Genomic DNA, 18,012 nt, shown 5'->3' with positions numbered 1-18,012 from the left:
ACCTAAATGGAAATTAGAAATGTTGCCTTTTTTGCCTTGGCAAATAACTGAAATAAGTTAAATAAATTGAACCACTAAAATTACAAAAACTGCAATAAAATTTAAGCTATATAGAAATATTAAACACACACACACACACACACACACACACACACACACACAATACAAATAACAAAAGCACAAAGCTTTTGTTATTTGTATTGTGTGTGTGTGTGTGTGTGTGTGTGTGTGTTTAATATTTCTATATAGCTTAAATTTTATTGCAGTTTTTGTAATTTTAGTGGTTCAATTTATTTAACTTATTTCAGTTATTTGCCAAGGCAAAAAAGGCAACATTTCTAATTTCCATTTAGGTTTCAGTGAATGTAAAATTTTTCATCTAGTCTATTATGTTTTATTTTATTTTATTTTATTTTATTTTTTTAGTATTTTATTTTATTTTATCTGCTTTATTTAAATTACCAAAATGATTTTTAATAGTTTTACTTTTACTTCACAATAACAACACTCTTTGAATTTCAATTAACTTTAATTCTACTTCCTTAAATTTGAATTGTAATTTTTCATCCGGTTTGCTCCTTTAATTCAAATTGAGGAACTGAAAAGGAATTTGAGAATCATCCACAATTCAGCTCTGATGGATGTGACCTTTTCTGAGCCACTTTTCTATTTGTTGACAAATAGGGTTTTAAAAGTAAAAAAAAAAAAAAAAAAAAAAAAAAACCTAATGGAGATAATTAATTTTGAAGTTTTATTAAGTGTTAACAATGAAATTATGTGGATTTTATAATCAATTAACACTGTTTTTGTCATTTTTTTTACAAGATGGACAAACTTTTTTTTTACCAAAAAATATCATTTGGTTTTACCAAAATTTAGGTTTTACTGGATGACACTTTTGGTTATTCCAAATGACGATATTTCCAAACACTGCTAACAGGCTGATATCTAGCTAGCTGGCTAGCAAAAGGACAATCAAACATTTTATATTTCGTACAAGTTTTAGTACAATATTACAACATTTTCCATGTTTTATAGCGGTTGTACCGAATGACCTGATGTTTCAGGACATGCGTATGAGCAAGTGAAAACATTAATTTATCAAACAGTTAAGAGAGAGTTAGTAACTTTGTTTCAGAACCATGTGGTCCTTTGCAGGTGTCTGAATGATGTCATGTCCTGTCACATGATATTGAACGCATGACTTGACGTCCCTTTATTTTGGTTACTCCGAATGACATCAGTGAAATTATTTTATCTGGACATTCTTTCTCATAACAAAGCAATGACTTCTACACATAATTTCAATACCATTGTGCACTATGTTGATATATGGTGTTATAAAATCATGCCAGAATAAAAAAATGTATTTTAAGATATTTTATTCACTAATGAAATGGCTGTATCAGCCTTTGGACGGTTAAACCGATTGAACTTTTGTCACTTCAAAATCTTTAAAATACCTTTTATATGTAGCAAAATAAAATTCAAACCTTTTAGATTCAATAAAAGTGATCTATTTGTACTACCTTACATATTTAGGATGTCATATCGTTGTTTTTTATTATTATCAAGGCCTTTGAACAAAAAAAGACCCGTCACACCATTGACCCTGGTAAAAATTATGCCATCTATGTCTACTCTGGCTGTTTTAAGTTTAATACTCTATTTTTTTTTCTACCTTTACTAACTCTTTCATAATTGCAAGTTTTACATGTTGCTTTGCCCATGGTTAAAAGTGGACCTAGTTTGGGATTTAAAAAGACCCAGGGTTAAGCACAGTTTGAAGTTAAAGATCTATAAACGCTAAAGCTAGTTTTTTGTATTGTCATGTAACTATTGTCTTTTCGTAGGGAACTGTGATTTATTTTCAGTACTTCTCATTTGGAAGCACAGCGGCTCTCAGAAGCCCATAATAGCCTGGGTTACCGGACAAGGTTACCTTGCCAAGCTGCTTATCATGGAGAAAGTGGCCTGCTAGGACAAAGCATTTCAGAATTTTATTATCATTCAAATTAGAACATATAGAGGGCTTCTCTCCGATTGGTGAAATAATGGTGGTCATTTATCTAGCTAACACCGACCTTTCATTTCCCATTCATGTCTTATTAGGGGGGCATACATCATCATCTTGGCATAATTAAAAAAAAAAAAAAAAAAAAAAAAAAACTCAATTGATTCATAGTAGAAATGGGGAAAGGTGGTGCTGTGCTCGGCAGGTGCTGCTGGCTGTCATTAGTTTCAGAGTCTGGCCTTTTGCTGTTGACTTTTCCCATCATTGCCGTTAGCGGTGGGAGAAAGCGAGCCCAAGGCGACATGTATCCTTATCAGCTTGCCGAGTTGTTTATAACCCGCAGGTTAAAACATAACCAAACCACGCCACAATGCATTAATGTGATTTTTATGAACGTCGCTTAGGCCTTGTGTATTTATCAGTTTTTATGATGGATTTGTAGTAGATTTTGTCTCCCTATGTGTTCATAAAAGGCCTAATAAAGGCAGTAAAGGTGTTCCGTTAGACTGCCGGGATTTTACATTGCTATATAATGTACTTAGAAATATTGAGTGCACTAGTTCCCGCCTAGTTTTTCAGCAGCATTGGTTCCTTGGTCCCTTATTTTTTTCATAGGGATCAATTATGTGATTCACAGTGTTTGTTTCCTGCAAGCTCTTTTGGTGCGATTTTTTTTTTTTTGTAGTTGTAGTTGTATTGTAGTTTTTCATCATGAATTCTGCTGTTAAACACAATTATTTAAAAAAAACAAGTTGGAAAAAATGTGGGCTGATGGCTTAAACAAAAGCAAATATGTTCAATGAATAACCCTGTTGCTCACAATAGGACCTTCTTTAATGCTTTATGCGTTATTGTTTAAATTCAAATTCCCTATGTATTAGGGCTGCCCTTGACTAAAGATTTTTCTGGTCAACTAGTTGTCGTTCATTTTAAGCAATTAGTCAACTAACCGCACATTTATTAATAACCCATTTAATCATAATAATGGGCCTTTATTGCCTACATAGCCTAAGCTTGCCTAAGCACACCGGCAGAAGTATTGATTATGAATGCTTTGAGGAAAAAAGCAAGGAGACTGCTTTAACATTTTAATAATTAATTGATAAACTCCTTTCTGTATTTTTGGCTGCAGTGATGAAGTGGACGATGCTGACTCGTTGTCTCTGCGTTTCATATAGTTTTCCATTTGAATCGGTTCATTTAAAAGTAGACATTTTGCTTTCTATAGATATATTTTTCATGTCTGTGAGGCAAGTTTACATGGTGTTTCGGCTCTTTTTCTTATATTTTCGGCGCACTCAATTTGAGAGAGAGACGGAAGAAAGCACACCGTTTGCTTTCATTATTTTACAAAAACACAAAAGATTCAAAAGATGTATTACTCTTATCTATATGACCAAAAATGACTTATTATTAGTATTTTAAGTGCAAATGATCGCGCCGACATCTCCATATTAGCTGTCATGCAGTAAGAGCACTACTATTCAGCTTTCACACTCCACAAAAACTTTTTGAATAGCCCACATTTTTCTAGGTTAACATTGTAAAGTTGGCCACATAAAACGTTTGGATTGCCAGCTGTTAAAGATATGTCTGTCACTAGGGCTGGGCGATATATCAAATGCTTTTGTCACGCGCATTTCGTCAGTAAAGCCGGTTCCCTGATTACCGCTAAATCGCCATCACCTGCTTTCAAATGGAGCGGCATTTAAAAGACAGAGCCGTAGTTCACTGAAAAGCCACGCAATATCGCGTTCAATATCGATATGAATCGCTGTATCTGTCACGGACTGTGTGACTTCGCCACTTCCTGTGGTATTTTTTTTTTTTCTTGCGACTAAGTGACTTATAAAAATTTGGTCAACTAAGCCTCTTGTCGTCGACTAAAGGCCTTTGCACACTGAGTCCGAAATTTTCGCATGCGTTTTTTCGTATTTGTAATCCTAAAAATTCGACACGCACACAGACCTTGCACACTGAGTCCGATGCGTATTAATGAATGCGTTGAGAAAAAAAAATCGCAAAACAATACAAAATGAAGTCTTCAAGCAGTGAGCACAATTTAGTTGTCATCTCTCTCTTTAAAAAGAGGAAATATTGGGTCCATCCAATTTTGAGATAGAATAGAGAGAAAGGAGAGTTTCACCTCATCACGGAGCTGCTTGATTATCCCGAGCATTTCAAAGTTTACTTCAGGATGTCAGTGGCTCAGTTTGATGCTTTGCTACTGGCACAATTTGTCTTTGTATTCCGCATGTTGTTTGTCATTCAGTGCTGCTGTTTTGTGCTGTAGGCAATGTGGATCAACTTGTCAGATGGGCATTCGGGATTTTTGCGTTCGCGTATGGTGGCTCTGAATTGTCAAAACGTCTCTCAAAATGCGTGCCACGGATGCGAAAAATGCAGAAAATCGAAACTGATCCGAATATTTTTTTGATGCAATCCAATTTCGGAGGCAGTGTGCAAACATGATTGACATAACGTGAGGTCGAATTTATTTTTTAACATGCGAAAATTTCGCATGCGAATTTGCAAGGGCCTTAACGGTTGGTCGACTATTAAAATACAAAATGCATGGACTTTTTTACTTCTAGATCCCAACTGTTGCTCTCTATAAACATTATTTCCATTTGTCTCAGTCATTTATCTTGTCTGGTCTAGTGTTGTCAAAAATACCGACTTCGGTACCTAATCGGTACTGAAATTTTAAAAACGTGACACTTTGAGCGCTGTTGAGTGGATTCGTAAACATCTCTGATTGGCCGTTTTCACGGCTCATCGGATATGTCTGTGATTGGCTTCAATGATCAACGCTGTAAAAACGTTGTAAATAGTCATCAATGAATCTCTTCACTAAGCGCTTACACAGATACACACGGGAGCGTTTGAAAGCAGGCGTCTATCGCGGATCGGTACACTGTTAGACAGCTGCTTTCAATCGCTCGCGCTCCCACTTTCAAAACGCTTTCAAATTTAAACACTTCCGTGTGCTTTCAAATGCTCCCACGCGTTGATCATTGTAGCCAATCACAGGCATATCCGATGAGCGCGTCAACACAATGGCCAATCAGAGATGTTTATGAATCCGCTCAACAGCGCTCAAAGCGTCACGTTTTTAAAATTTCAGTACCGATAGGTACCGAAGTCTGTACTTTTGACAACACTAGTCTGGTCATCTACATGTAGCAAGAACACATTTCCATATACATATGCTCTCATGAATGTCAGCAGAGAATCTATCAAGGCAATCCCCTGGGAAGGCCTCATGGACACGACAGCCATCGTTCCTCAGCAAAGACCACAATAACCAGTCAAGTTCTTCGCACAGACCTATGACCAGCTTTGTCTCCATAGTGGCGTAATAAATCCGATCTGGATTAAATATTTGAATGCTACCAATCCACAATCTGATTTCTAACTTGTGATGCAGCCTGAATCATAATCACACCGTGTTTGTTCGTTTGCCAGAGGAGAACTGCCCCCCCAACTGAGCCTGGTTTCTCCCAAGGTTTTTTTTTTTTTCTATCACCTGCTGGTGTTTGGATTCCATGCCACTGTTGCTTAGTTGCCTTGCCTCTGGCTTGATTAGTTGCTTGGGGACACTTGATATTCAACAATATTATTGATTTGACTGCACTGACACTATTGGATGAGAACTGAACTGAGATGGACGATGACATCACTGTTTTCTGCAGAACTGCTTTATAGATGAAATGAACTAATTTAATAATTGATAATCTTTACAATGGAACTGAATCAACACTGAACTGACTTCAGCTGGACAATGGCACTATTTTCTTTTAGAGCTGCTGTACTGCTGAAATGAACTCTGTTTGCATCATTGAATAATTTTCCTGTTATCACTGTAAAGCATGCTTGGAACAATGTATTGTATAAAGTGCTATATAAATACAGGTGACTTGACTTGACTTATTTATTATTATTGTATAAAAATGAATTTTTATTAAGTGTACAATGAAGAAATGCCAGGAATTAAGGTGATGGAGTGCACCAGTGATGCTACTAATTTAATTATGTTTTTCAATGCCTTTGGAAAGTTTGATTCGTTTTCATTCATTTTAGTGAATCAATTTTTTAATCAAGTTTTAAATAAATTTAAATAAATGCACTGATTCTCTTAAAGGAACACTCCACTTTTTTTGAAAATAGGCTAATTTTCCAACTCCCCTAGAGTTAAACAGTTGAGTTTTACCGTTTTCGAATCCATTCAGCCGATCTCCGGTTCTGGCGGTACCAATTTTAGCATAGCTTAGCATAGTTCATTGAATCTGATTAGACCGTTAGCATCGCGCTTAAAAATGACCAAAGAGTTTTGATATTTTTCCTATTTAAAACTTGACTCTTCTGTAGTTACATCGTGTAGTAAGACCTGCGGAAAATGAAAAGTTGCGATTTTCTAGGCTGATGTGGCTAGGAACTATCATTGCACTGCTGCAGCCATGGAACGGCAGCAAAGTTCCTTGATTATTACGCCTGAATGAGAGTATAGTTCCTAGCCATATCAGCCTAGAAAATCGCAACTTTTCATTTTCCGCTGGTCTTAGTACACGATGTAACTACAGAAGAGTCAAGTTTTAAATAGGAAAAATATCAAAACTCTTTGGTCATTTTTAAGCGCAATGCTAACGGTCTAATCAGATTCAATGAACTATGCTAAGCTATGCTAAAATTGGTACCGCCATAACCGGAGATCGGCTGAATGGATTCGAAAACGGTAAAACTCAACTGTTTAACTCTAGGGGAGTTGGAAAATGAGCCTATTTTCAAAAAAAGTGGAGTGTTCCTTTAAGTCCCTGCACATATGAGCCTTTTTTGTTGCAAATTTTAGTTGGATTTGAACCTGCATTGTCCATATGAGCACCATGGCTCAACACATTTTGCTCTTTACTGACGGGTACGAAAGTGACCTGTGGAGGGAGACCTCCTTCATTAAGTCTGAAGATAATGCACACCTGGGTGGGCTGATGGGTGGAGATGAATGAATGAGAATTCCCCCTAAAGCTTTTCCTAATGAGAATACTGCATAAAATCAGTTATTTTCATGTGGACTGATGGAAGGAAGCCATTCTTCCCAAAGCCCTTTTAAAGACTAATTGAATAGTAAAGCATTGCCTGGGGTGTTTTGTTGTCAGCTCATTTGGCTCCCCATTCATCTCAATTCGTCATAGTGTTTTCATTTTTTTTTCTTGGCAAAATTCTAAAGAAACAGCCCACTGAATGCGACTCTAATCTGATAATGTTGAAACAACATACATGCCTAAGCACCTTCCCCAACCCAACCCAAACACATCTCACTTTAACCGTTTCTAATCAATGACAGGGACGCGTGTCCCATGAGCTGTGGTGCCGTTAGCCCCATATCAAGATTTTCTCTTTCGTTTGACATTACGCAAGTGGAGCAAATGGATTCCCTGAAAAGATAACTACGTCTTATCTCACTGCCGCACTAATAAAAATGATGGATAACGTGGGCCGGAAACAATTGAATTTCATGTACGTCTCAGTCATTTGGTCGGTCTGTGAGAGTAGACAGGTATCTTTTCAGCTGTCATTCTGCCACTGTTCTGAAAAAAATCTAATTGTAATTATATATAAGAGTGTTTCTTCAACAATAGGTGGTTTTATGTCCCATTTTATTGTAACTAACAGATTTCGACTTTTTCGCTTTGTTATGCGGAAATTGCATTAAAGGGTTAGTTCACCCCAAAATGAGGGTGAGTAATTAATGACAGAATTTTTATTTTGGGGTGAACTAACCCTTTAATACTTTAAAGCCTGGGACACAGTAAACCAACATCAAAGAACTAGCGGCGACGAAAACTGACTGGGTTGTTGCCTCTCGTCGGCTGCGTCTCGGCCAAAATCTACGCTTGAGCACTCCAAAAGGACTAAAGGCGACTGTCAACTAACATGTGCATTCTGCACCTGTGTGTAAGTAAATGTGTCTATAGCCTATCAGCAGGTATCAATAGTCTGTTTTTGTCATTTATAAAGGGAAAACAAAACTAGGACTGCAGATATACAAACCGTAAACAAAGCAGCTTGCTTACCATTTTGAATATCAATCACTCTGGTCATTTTCTTCATTCCAGTTGGCTTATGTTCTTATGAAAATATTAGTGCATTAAAATGCTCGGGTAAGATGCATAAAATTATAACAGCCTTCTGTCTGTACCGTCTTCTTTGCTCGCTTCATCACTTTCACTTTTATTCTCATACACTGACTCGTTTGCTAAACTGAACAACCAATCAGAGTTCTCTCTCTTAACGACAGCCCGACAACGATTCAACATACTGAATTGGTTCAAAAAACCCTGACATTGTCCAACTAAAGCCAACGGTGCGGAACACACCGAAAAATCTAAGCCGACCAACGCTCAAAAATGGCATTGCCCGATGACTGTCCGTTGGTTTGGTGTGTCGCAGCCTTGATATACAGGCTCTCAGTCATCAAAAGATGATAAGATGATCGTAAGAGTATTATAACATTCTGTACTACCAACATCTGATGTAGAGAGTGCAGTAGAGCATTTCTGTTGTGAATAGCAGTTGTTTGACCTTTAATAATCTTGACATTCTTGACATCCTCATTACAGTAATGCATTGCCAAAGGCAGTAATGTGGTATCTTTAAACTTTGCACTAGCTGCCCGTGTGTGTAATTAACCCTGCATCCTCATCAGGATTCCTATACTATGTTTCCAGGGGCGTCATGCACCTATTTTTCTTCAGGGGGCACCAGTGGCAGTTCTGGCTCATTTTGTGCCCTTGGCAAGAGAAGAACAAAGGGGAAAAAAGTCCTAGTTTAAGTGTCAGTTTAATCTTTGTTTAGCATACAAGGGGACCCAAAATAGCAGATTTGATAAAACACTAACTTCCTTTGTGTAATAAGTCAGTCTTTGAGTTTTAAGCTACATCAAAGTCTCTTTCAAGGAAAGTCTGTTCACTCGGTGGCCATATTTGCAATGCCTCTGGGTGGCTTTTTCAGGCATCCATGACCAAGTCCTTTCTATTTGAAATTGGGAATCCTGAAATCTTAAAAACTACCTTGCTGAACTTACAATTAAATAACATTTCAAAATTTGACATTAACTGTCCCATAAATGTTGTTTCCTTTGCTCAAATAGTGTTAAAGCTTATGCGCATTTGCAGTCTTAAGCAAAAGTCTCAGGTTTCTGTGGGGACCGGAACTTCTAACAGCAGCTGCAGTGACGCAATGACTTTACCAATCAGCGATTAATTATCAAAGTAGAAAATAGGCCTACTTATTTTTTTGTAAGTTGCATAGAAAAGGGGGCCGTGTGCATGACGCTTGAATGTTTCATTTACTGTTGTTCTCATAAGTTTACATACACATTGCGGAATCTGCAAGATGTTTTTAATTTAAAAAATGGTGCGATCATAAAAAATATAAAGTTATTATTTGTTTAATATACACTACCGTTCAAATAGATTTTGGTCAGTAAGATTTTTTTAATAAATGTTTTTAAAAGAAGTCTTTTATGCTTGCTAAGTCTACATGTATTTGATAGAAATACAGTAAAGAACTAATATAGTGAAATATTTTTATTTTTATTTTTAACTGTTCCATTTTAATATATTCCTGTAATGGCAAAGTTGAATTTTCGGCATTGTTTCTCCATTCTTCAGAATTGATTCTAACATGCTGATTTGCTGCTTAAGAAACATTTCTTATTATTATCAATGTTGAAAACAGATGAACTGTGATGCTCTTTTTATTCAGCAATCTTTGATAAAATCTTTGAGAATTAATATCAATATTGAGAATTGATATCAATATTTATTTAAAATGGATCATTTTTTGTAGCAATATTAGCCTTTTATTGTAAATTTTCATCAATTTAATGCATCCTTGCTCAAGTTGTTTGCTAAGATTTAGCCTCTAAAATAAATCAAGTATTTCACTGTAGCAAGAATAAAAATATGCAAAAACACCCTGTGGTACTGACACAAAATTTCAGATGTGTAATTACTGTAAAATCCCAAGCAACAGTAGAGCCGATTTGATCAGAGCTACAGGCCAAAGTTTGTCATAAGCTCAAACTCTTCTGCTCACAGTAATGCCGTTTTGCTCAAATACCAAAATAAACAGCAAACATTCAATGCATTTATTAATTTTCATGTATATGATCCAACTCTTCTTTGCTGGATTGGTGCAGTGTTTGATGTTGGGTTTAGTGTGATATGGCTCGGAATTCAAGATCAGAAAATAAAAATGTGTTTTCTAAAAACACTATGATTTTTGCATTTGGTTTTTGAATTTTTGAGATCCTGGCTCTGTCCAGTGACCTCACCTGGGGGTCTATTTTTTTATCTGAGATGCAATGGAGTTTGACTGCTGCCCTTTTGGCCAGTGGTGATTTCCTTATGTGTAATTAAATAAACAAGTTCTGTTTTTCCAAGTGATTCATTGGAAGGTTAAGTGAATGGGTGATTGAGCTGATTTCGTCCAATCAACCATTCTCCTGTCTAGGTCTATAGTAGCTGCGAGTGAGTGGACGTTTGTGTAATTTGGATGGCTTTGTTAACATTAGTCCCAAAGGCACAAGCAGAGAGAGAGGGCAAACTGAAAGAAAAAAAAAAAAGATGCCTTGTCAGTTTGCAGTGTTTAATATGTTGCCATAGGCACACTTTGTGTGGTTAATACGATAGCAAAATGTGGCATAAAATGGCGAGTGCAGACACGCGTATAGATCAGAGGACATCAAAGAGGCACTTCCCACCTCGTTACAAAGAGATACGATAATTATAACAGCCTTATGTCTTAATCTGCACATGACTGTTTGCTGGCTGGCATTATCAACCATCCGCAGTAAGGCGTGTGGAAACCGTGTTGGGGAAAAGCATCTCTGTACCTGCAGACTTTTCCGATATTCCTTCAGCCTGAGCCCACTAAGGAGGCAGTGGATGCCAGACCCCCCCTTAATCTTCATATGTCACTGTCACTCTTCTGCAAAAGCAGTATATCTGCCGCTCGCAGAGCTATTTGGCTTGAGATGGAGTCGCAGGCTTGCCTAAACGGGTTGGATTAACGGCACTTTCGGTCCCTGTCTGTCTCGCACCTTTGCGGCACTGTGACCGAGTAAATAGCCTCCTTTCAGACGACTGGAAGGAAGTTCCCCAGGGAGAGATGCACATTCAATCATATATCATCCCTCGCCCTTGGCCTGCGCTCAGGCCTGATTCTGCCTGCATCACCCATGTGTTTCTCTCAACCGCTTGCCAAAAACAACAGTAACTCTTTTTAAGTCACCTTGGCTCCGCAAGTATTTTACTGTACATTATTAAATTTCTTAAGTTTATTAATTAGGTATCATGAACTAACAATAAACAACAGTTTCAGTTAATTCATAATACAATAAGGTTAATTTATACAACTTGAATTCTTAAAAATGTAGAAATTTACATTAACCGAGAATACTGTAAATGCAAAAAAAAATAATTTTTAGTTGGTAAAATCCATCTTTGTAAAATACCACTTGAAGATTATTGCAGAATTATATTATATTATATTATATTATATTATATTATATTATATTATATTATATTATATTATATTATATTATATTATATTATATTATATTATATTATATTATATTATATTATATTATATTATATTAATAATACTTTTACTGTCAGAGCAAGGATAATGTAACATTATCCTTTCTAAATACATTTATGACATTTATAATGCTATAAAAGTTTTCTCTGTTAAATAAATGCTGTTCTTTCCATTTATCAAAGAATCCTGAAAAAAAAAGTTTCACAGTTTCCACAAAAATTGTAAGCAGCACAACTATTTTCAACATTGATAATAATAAGAAATGTTATTTGAGCAGCAAATCAGCATATTAAAATGATTTCTGAAGGATCATGTGACACTGAAGACTGAAGTAATGGCTGCTGAAGATATATTAAAATAGAAAAAAAGTTATTTTAAATTGTAATAATATTAATATAATATTTCACAATGTTGATCAAATAAATGCAGACATTTGACCCCAAACATTTTATTTTATTTTATTTTATTTTATTTTATTTTATTTTATTTTATTTTATTTTATTTTATTTTATTTTATTTTATTTTATTTTATTTTATTTTATTTTATTTTATTTTATTTTATTTTATGTGTTTTCCAATAAACTTTAAAACATATCTTAAACCTGGAGGCTCTAAGCTCACATATATCAAAAGGTTTATGCACATAATCTATTTTTCTAAGCATAAAATGAATGGTATTTTTACTTCTGGAACCCTGTTGTGCGTGCACTATTACAGTAATACTGTTTAGATGACACCATTATTGCACTGTGGTCAGCTCCGCTGTGATGAACTTCTATTAAAGCTGCTCTTAAACAAAGACTGATTATGGTCCTGCGGGCCCCAGGGCACCAGGTTCTCTGGAGGCTCCTCTTTTCACAATTATTGTCCAAATAACAAGAAATTACATTGAACCAACCATGGGAGTAATATATGGCAAAAGAGGTGACAATGTATCATGAGTAGTATACAGCATTATTAGATCATTTCTTTGTTTATTTCACGTTGTGGCTCTGGCTGTTTGGCTATATATCAATTTTAAACATGCAGTGCAGTCCATGGTCCATTCTTGGTCTTCATACACAGTATGGAGTATCTTAATGACCACAGACCAGGTAATATGAATATGGACAATATTATTGCTGAAAAATGAGAAAGAGAGAGCATTGTAGATCATGTTGAGGTGGCAGCAAGAAATTGTTCTTCTCTAACCCCTCATAAAGTTTAATGGAGTGGGTTATTATGGGCTCACAACAGTATAACTCACAAAAATCAAAGCGAGGTGCGTTCGCAGCGTCTTCGCCTGTTTCACACCCTCATACGCGCCTTTATCACATCTGGAGAAGGAATGAGTCACACCATTGACACTGTTAATTCATAGTTATCTCGAGTGGTTTCGAGTGCCTCTCTGACTTTACTACAGTCCAAAAAATGAACATCAAATTATTCTAAAACAGTTCTGAAACTGTGAAAAATCATTCCGTACATTTTTATTATCAGAACGAGTTGCTCGCGCTTTAGTCGGACCAATGTAATTATTGCTTTTACGTCACATTTATGGAAAGATCTGATAGCGCGTGAATGACTTTCACGCAAGTTGTGGAAGGACTTGCTGAAGTGTTTTAGAGCCTGCAGAATTTGGGGTCAAGCCATTACCCTCCTTAATGTGCTGTGAGATTGCATGCTAATTGATGCTGCACGCTAATTGATATTAGCTCTCGCCATATCTGTTTTACTCATTTGAGCACAATGCAAAGGTGTCTTTTACAGCCAAGTTTTGGGATGAATCTCTCTCTCACATCTTGGAATAATCTGCCATATCTGTGCTATATTACCTGCTAGCAGGCGGCTTGCTAGAAGAGGAAAAAGGCTGAGTAAATCAGCTGGAATGGCACAAAATAAAAGGAGCAGGTAACTAGCAGGGGAGCTTTCCAGTCAGAGGTGTTGTTGTGTGATGAAGTGAAGGTTGGTGCGGTGCCCTCTCTCCTCCCCGACTCCCCTGTAGCGTAGCGGCCCGCGTCCTGGGGGAAATCTCGGCAGGCTGTCTCCAATAAGAACGTGCTGAGGGAGAACTCCGATAAACAATCCAGATCCTCCCTTGCTCTGTATTTTTGCTGCACTTTGGGCGCCAGGTAACCTTCTGCCAGGAGCTGAGTGGCAGGTAGAGATGTTTCTCTCTATTTTAAGCAGCGTCTAACAAGCCTCGTCAGACAGACTGCAGGGGCCTTATACTCACTGCTGGCATAACTCTAACAGAGAAGCCAGCAGGCTCACCGTCAGCCAAGCACCACCTGCCGCCCAGCTCCTCCACAGAGCTCTGCAGAAACCTGCACATACGTACACATACACGCACCCACCCCTCAAGAGTCCACTGATCGATATGAACCCCCCCCCTCCAGTCAGAGTGCGGATCCATGGGGAGGATGCGTTCTAAGATGAGAAGGTTAATTTGGGGCTGACGGCCTCAATCACTGCAAACTCCAAGTAAATATGCTCCTCAGATGAATAATGCAGATTTGACCGCAGCTGAAATCTCAAGTGGAGGGATTTGTGATGTGCTCAGGGATGTAAGAATTGACGGTCGATGAAGGGGAGATGAGTTTGTGGTTTGAGTTGCACGTTTTTGTCACGCCGTGACTCTGTGCCATGGCAAATGATGTCTGTGCTCGCGAGGATAACTCCGTAAATGAAGACGGTGCTTGTGCTTGTGAGGGTTCGTGGAAAAGATCTGAGAATTTCATAGCGCCGTGCTTCTCTGAAAACATTTGAGTGCATGACGAAAGAAGATTCCAGAAACAAGTTTTCGGGTAAAATTAGCACTATATGCAGCCTTTTTTTCTGCTAGTAAACAAAATGTACACAAGTTTTCTTGAGTTAAGTAGAGACTGTTTCTTCAGAAAACATTAAAGGGTTAGTTCACCCAAAAATGAAACTAATGTCATTTATTACTCACCCTCATGTCGTTCTACACTTGTAAGACCTTTGTTCATCTTCGGAACGTAGATTAAGATATTTTTAGATAGAACCACTGAACTCACATGAACTCTTTCAAATATGTTTTTAGTACCTTTATGGATCTTGAGAGGTGCAGTAACATTGCTGGCCATCGGATTTAATCAACAATATCTTAATTTGTTTTCCGAAGATGAATGAAGGTCTTACGGGTGTGAAACAACATGAGGGTGAGTAATAAATTACATTATTTTCATTTTTGGGTGAACTAACCCTTTAAATATATTCTTTAGGGAGCATTTCTGCGGTGTGTGGCAGTGTGGGCACTAAGAGATGCAAACTAAAAATTGACTGATCTATTAATTGTCGATAATTTAATTTATAAAATTTAATCTATAAAACTTATCAATGGACGATTAAGCAATAGGGCTAGGACAATAAGTCGATATGATTCGCGACTGTGGATCGCAATTCTTGGATAGATTCTGAAATTGCATTGTAATTCTCTCTTGAATAAATTCTGAGCTTAGTTTTTAACAGCAGATGGCACTCTAGGCTAGTTTTCAATCGCACACTCAAATGCTCATGAAGAAGAGAGCTGAAGAATCTGAGAATCTACTTGAACCTTAGAATGCTTTTTTAATGCAAAATTAATATAAACAGCCCACTGCAAACACCCTTGTAAATCGCTTCAACCTTTTCAAAATGTATGAATGATTATTTTATAGAAGGTTCAAGTAGTGTGTGTAAGGAATTGGAAGCAAGCAGACTAGGACTACCGCTGTTTCTAAAGCACACAGTGCCATCTGTTGTTAAAAACTAAGCTTAGAATTGATTCAACAGGGAATCGCAACGTATTCGGAAAATCTCAGAATCGATCCAGAATCAATGATTTATTGTCCCAGCCTTATTAAGCAAGGAGTGTGTAGTTTTTTGCGATCAACTTTTCATTATCTTTTAGATATAACAAAATAACATCCATTCGAATAAATAGGGAAGGGGGAGCAACTGACATATTATCATTAGTTTAACAATCTGAAAAGAGAGGAGAAAAAAAGGGGTTACTTTAAGTCATTCCATTATATAATCCAATATGTTGGAAGAAAAACATTGCCATGCATAATTTTGAGGTGTGTGCAGCTCATGCGCAAAATGTGCAGCAGACACGCAAGGAAAAATGAAGCAAGCGTGTCGTAGTTACGTATTCTAAATGTATTGTCTTCAAGCCATGCAATGGATTAGGTTGGCAATCTGTTTATTTTGAAACATAATTAACCAAGATTCTAAAAAAACCCTCCAAACAACTGATTTTACTGAACATAAGAACTACTTGTGTAAACACCACAATAAAAGTACAGAGAATAAACAACAATAAGATCCTGGTGGATGAGTGAATTTTTTTTTTTTTTTTTTTTTCCAGCGCTGTTTCAGCAGTGGATTCTATTGTGCATGGTAAATCAAGACCTGTCAATCTGAGTGATCAAACCAACCCTTATGAAAAAGAGGTTTATTCAAGTGTTCCATTAATATACTTCTTTTAAACTAAAAATAAGAAAGTATACTTTCAGTCTACACTGTATAACTCAATAAGTTCAGAATACTCAAAACATTTGAGGAAACTTATTACCTCAAAACATTTAAGTTAACTAACTTATTTTTTTTAAGTTAGTAGAACTTAATTTTTTTGTGACAAGTGGGGCGGGGCCGAGAGCCATGGAAGTGGAGCAATGCTAGTGTGGTGCACAGGTGTCTCTCATTAACAATCACATCACTGGCATTCCTTAGCTCCCACAGTTCTCAGCCTCGCCCTACTCAAGTACATATAGTTAATTTACATAAACATCACATTCAAATCTTGGTTAAATGTTAGTTAGCAAAAAACACATGCTATTATAATTATCAAAGAGACTGTCAATATATACTTGCATGTATATAATCAAACAACATACAGTATATGTGGTCTTAAAAGTTTTGCAGCCCATCCTCAACCTAACCACACGGTCTACTCTTCACCAGAATGGTAACCCTACAAAACTAACATAACAGAACCCCCTGTCAATCCCAATATAACACAACATTAAACACTAACTTATGTCTCCCTATGTTAATCTTATGCAAAAACACACAAAATAACACTTTATTTCAACATTTAGACAGTCTGATGCAAAGCATGCTGGGAATTAGAAATCTGCTGCAACTAAAACAGTTTAGTTTACTTGAAATATGTCAGTGCTGTGAACTCAAAAGTAAAATAAAGTTTTAAATACTCATAACTGTTAATTTAACTGAACTAATTTGTTTAATTTAAGTTTGTCCTACTCAAACGAATTAAGTATTTTGAGCATTAGGGTTTACAGTGTATACTTTATATGTACTTTTCAGAAATATACTTAAAATTGCAATTAAGTGTACTTGACTTACACTGACAGAAAAGTCTAAGTTGGCCAATACTTGTACTCAATCTTTTGATGATTGAAGTATTCAAAGTATACTTAGCTTGTAGTTGTGTTTAATCTTTTGATTGAGCAGCCTATTAAATATACTTTTTTTCATAGTTTTACATACAGTCTTATAAACTTACATTGTTTGAAAATATTGATTTATAAGTTGACCGTAGTCACTGGTTTGATTTACTCTGACACAGACAAAGAACATCTGACTGTACATGAATCGTTACACATCAAATCAGGCATTAGAATGAACACAGTAACTTACATGTTGTTGCATTACTGTCGAGTCCATATCGTTAAAGTCTGTTTGCAAAGTCTGCGCTGAAATGCGATTGATTTACCAAAGAATCAACAGAGAAAAATGCGATTACAATAAATAAAGCTCAACTGAGACATTCACATTGTTTAAAATAAATGACCATACTCTTAGCATTTGGATCCTTTGAAAGGTAATGTTATTGTCCTGTATCGCTATTCTCTCCTCCTCATTTCACTAAAACTATAGTGGTAGACAGGGGTGAAGTTGCAATGATGAAGTAGGCGTTGATTTATTCTGCGAAGGCGAGGTTTCACCTATCTATGATGTCATAGGCCCATTCCAGGATCAGTCGTTTGATGGGGCTGGTGTCAATAAAAGCTTTTATTGGACTACCAAGGAACTTTTAGTTCTGAAACAGGATATTCTTATAGTACAATGACCTCTTATATATCAAAAGCTCAAGGAAAAGTTGATTTTCTCAATTCACGACCCCTTTAAAAAATAATAAATTATGGGAATTTATGTAAATTGACATCCCTAGTACTTGTTGAAAATGTCAGCTGCACCTTTAAGAGGAGCTCAAGGGGCAAAAGGAGGACCAGGTTGTCAAGTTGACGACTGCTGGAGACAATCCGAGCTATACCAGGCTTGTTAAGAGTACAATGCACAGGTACGAGCATGATAGAGATATGTTGGAGGAGGAAAATCAGGCAATAAATATGTTCAGATATGTTACCTGCCAGTACAGCTGTGTG

This window comes from Chanodichthys erythropterus, chromosome 1 (genome assembly GCF_024489055.1).
Source record: "Chanodichthys erythropterus isolate Z2021 chromosome 1, ASM2448905v1, whole genome shotgun sequence".
NCBI classification, from domain to species: Eukaryota; Metazoa; Chordata; class Actinopteri; order Cypriniformes; family Xenocyprididae; genus Chanodichthys; species Chanodichthys erythropterus.
This window is presented reverse-complemented; position numbering follows the sequence as displayed.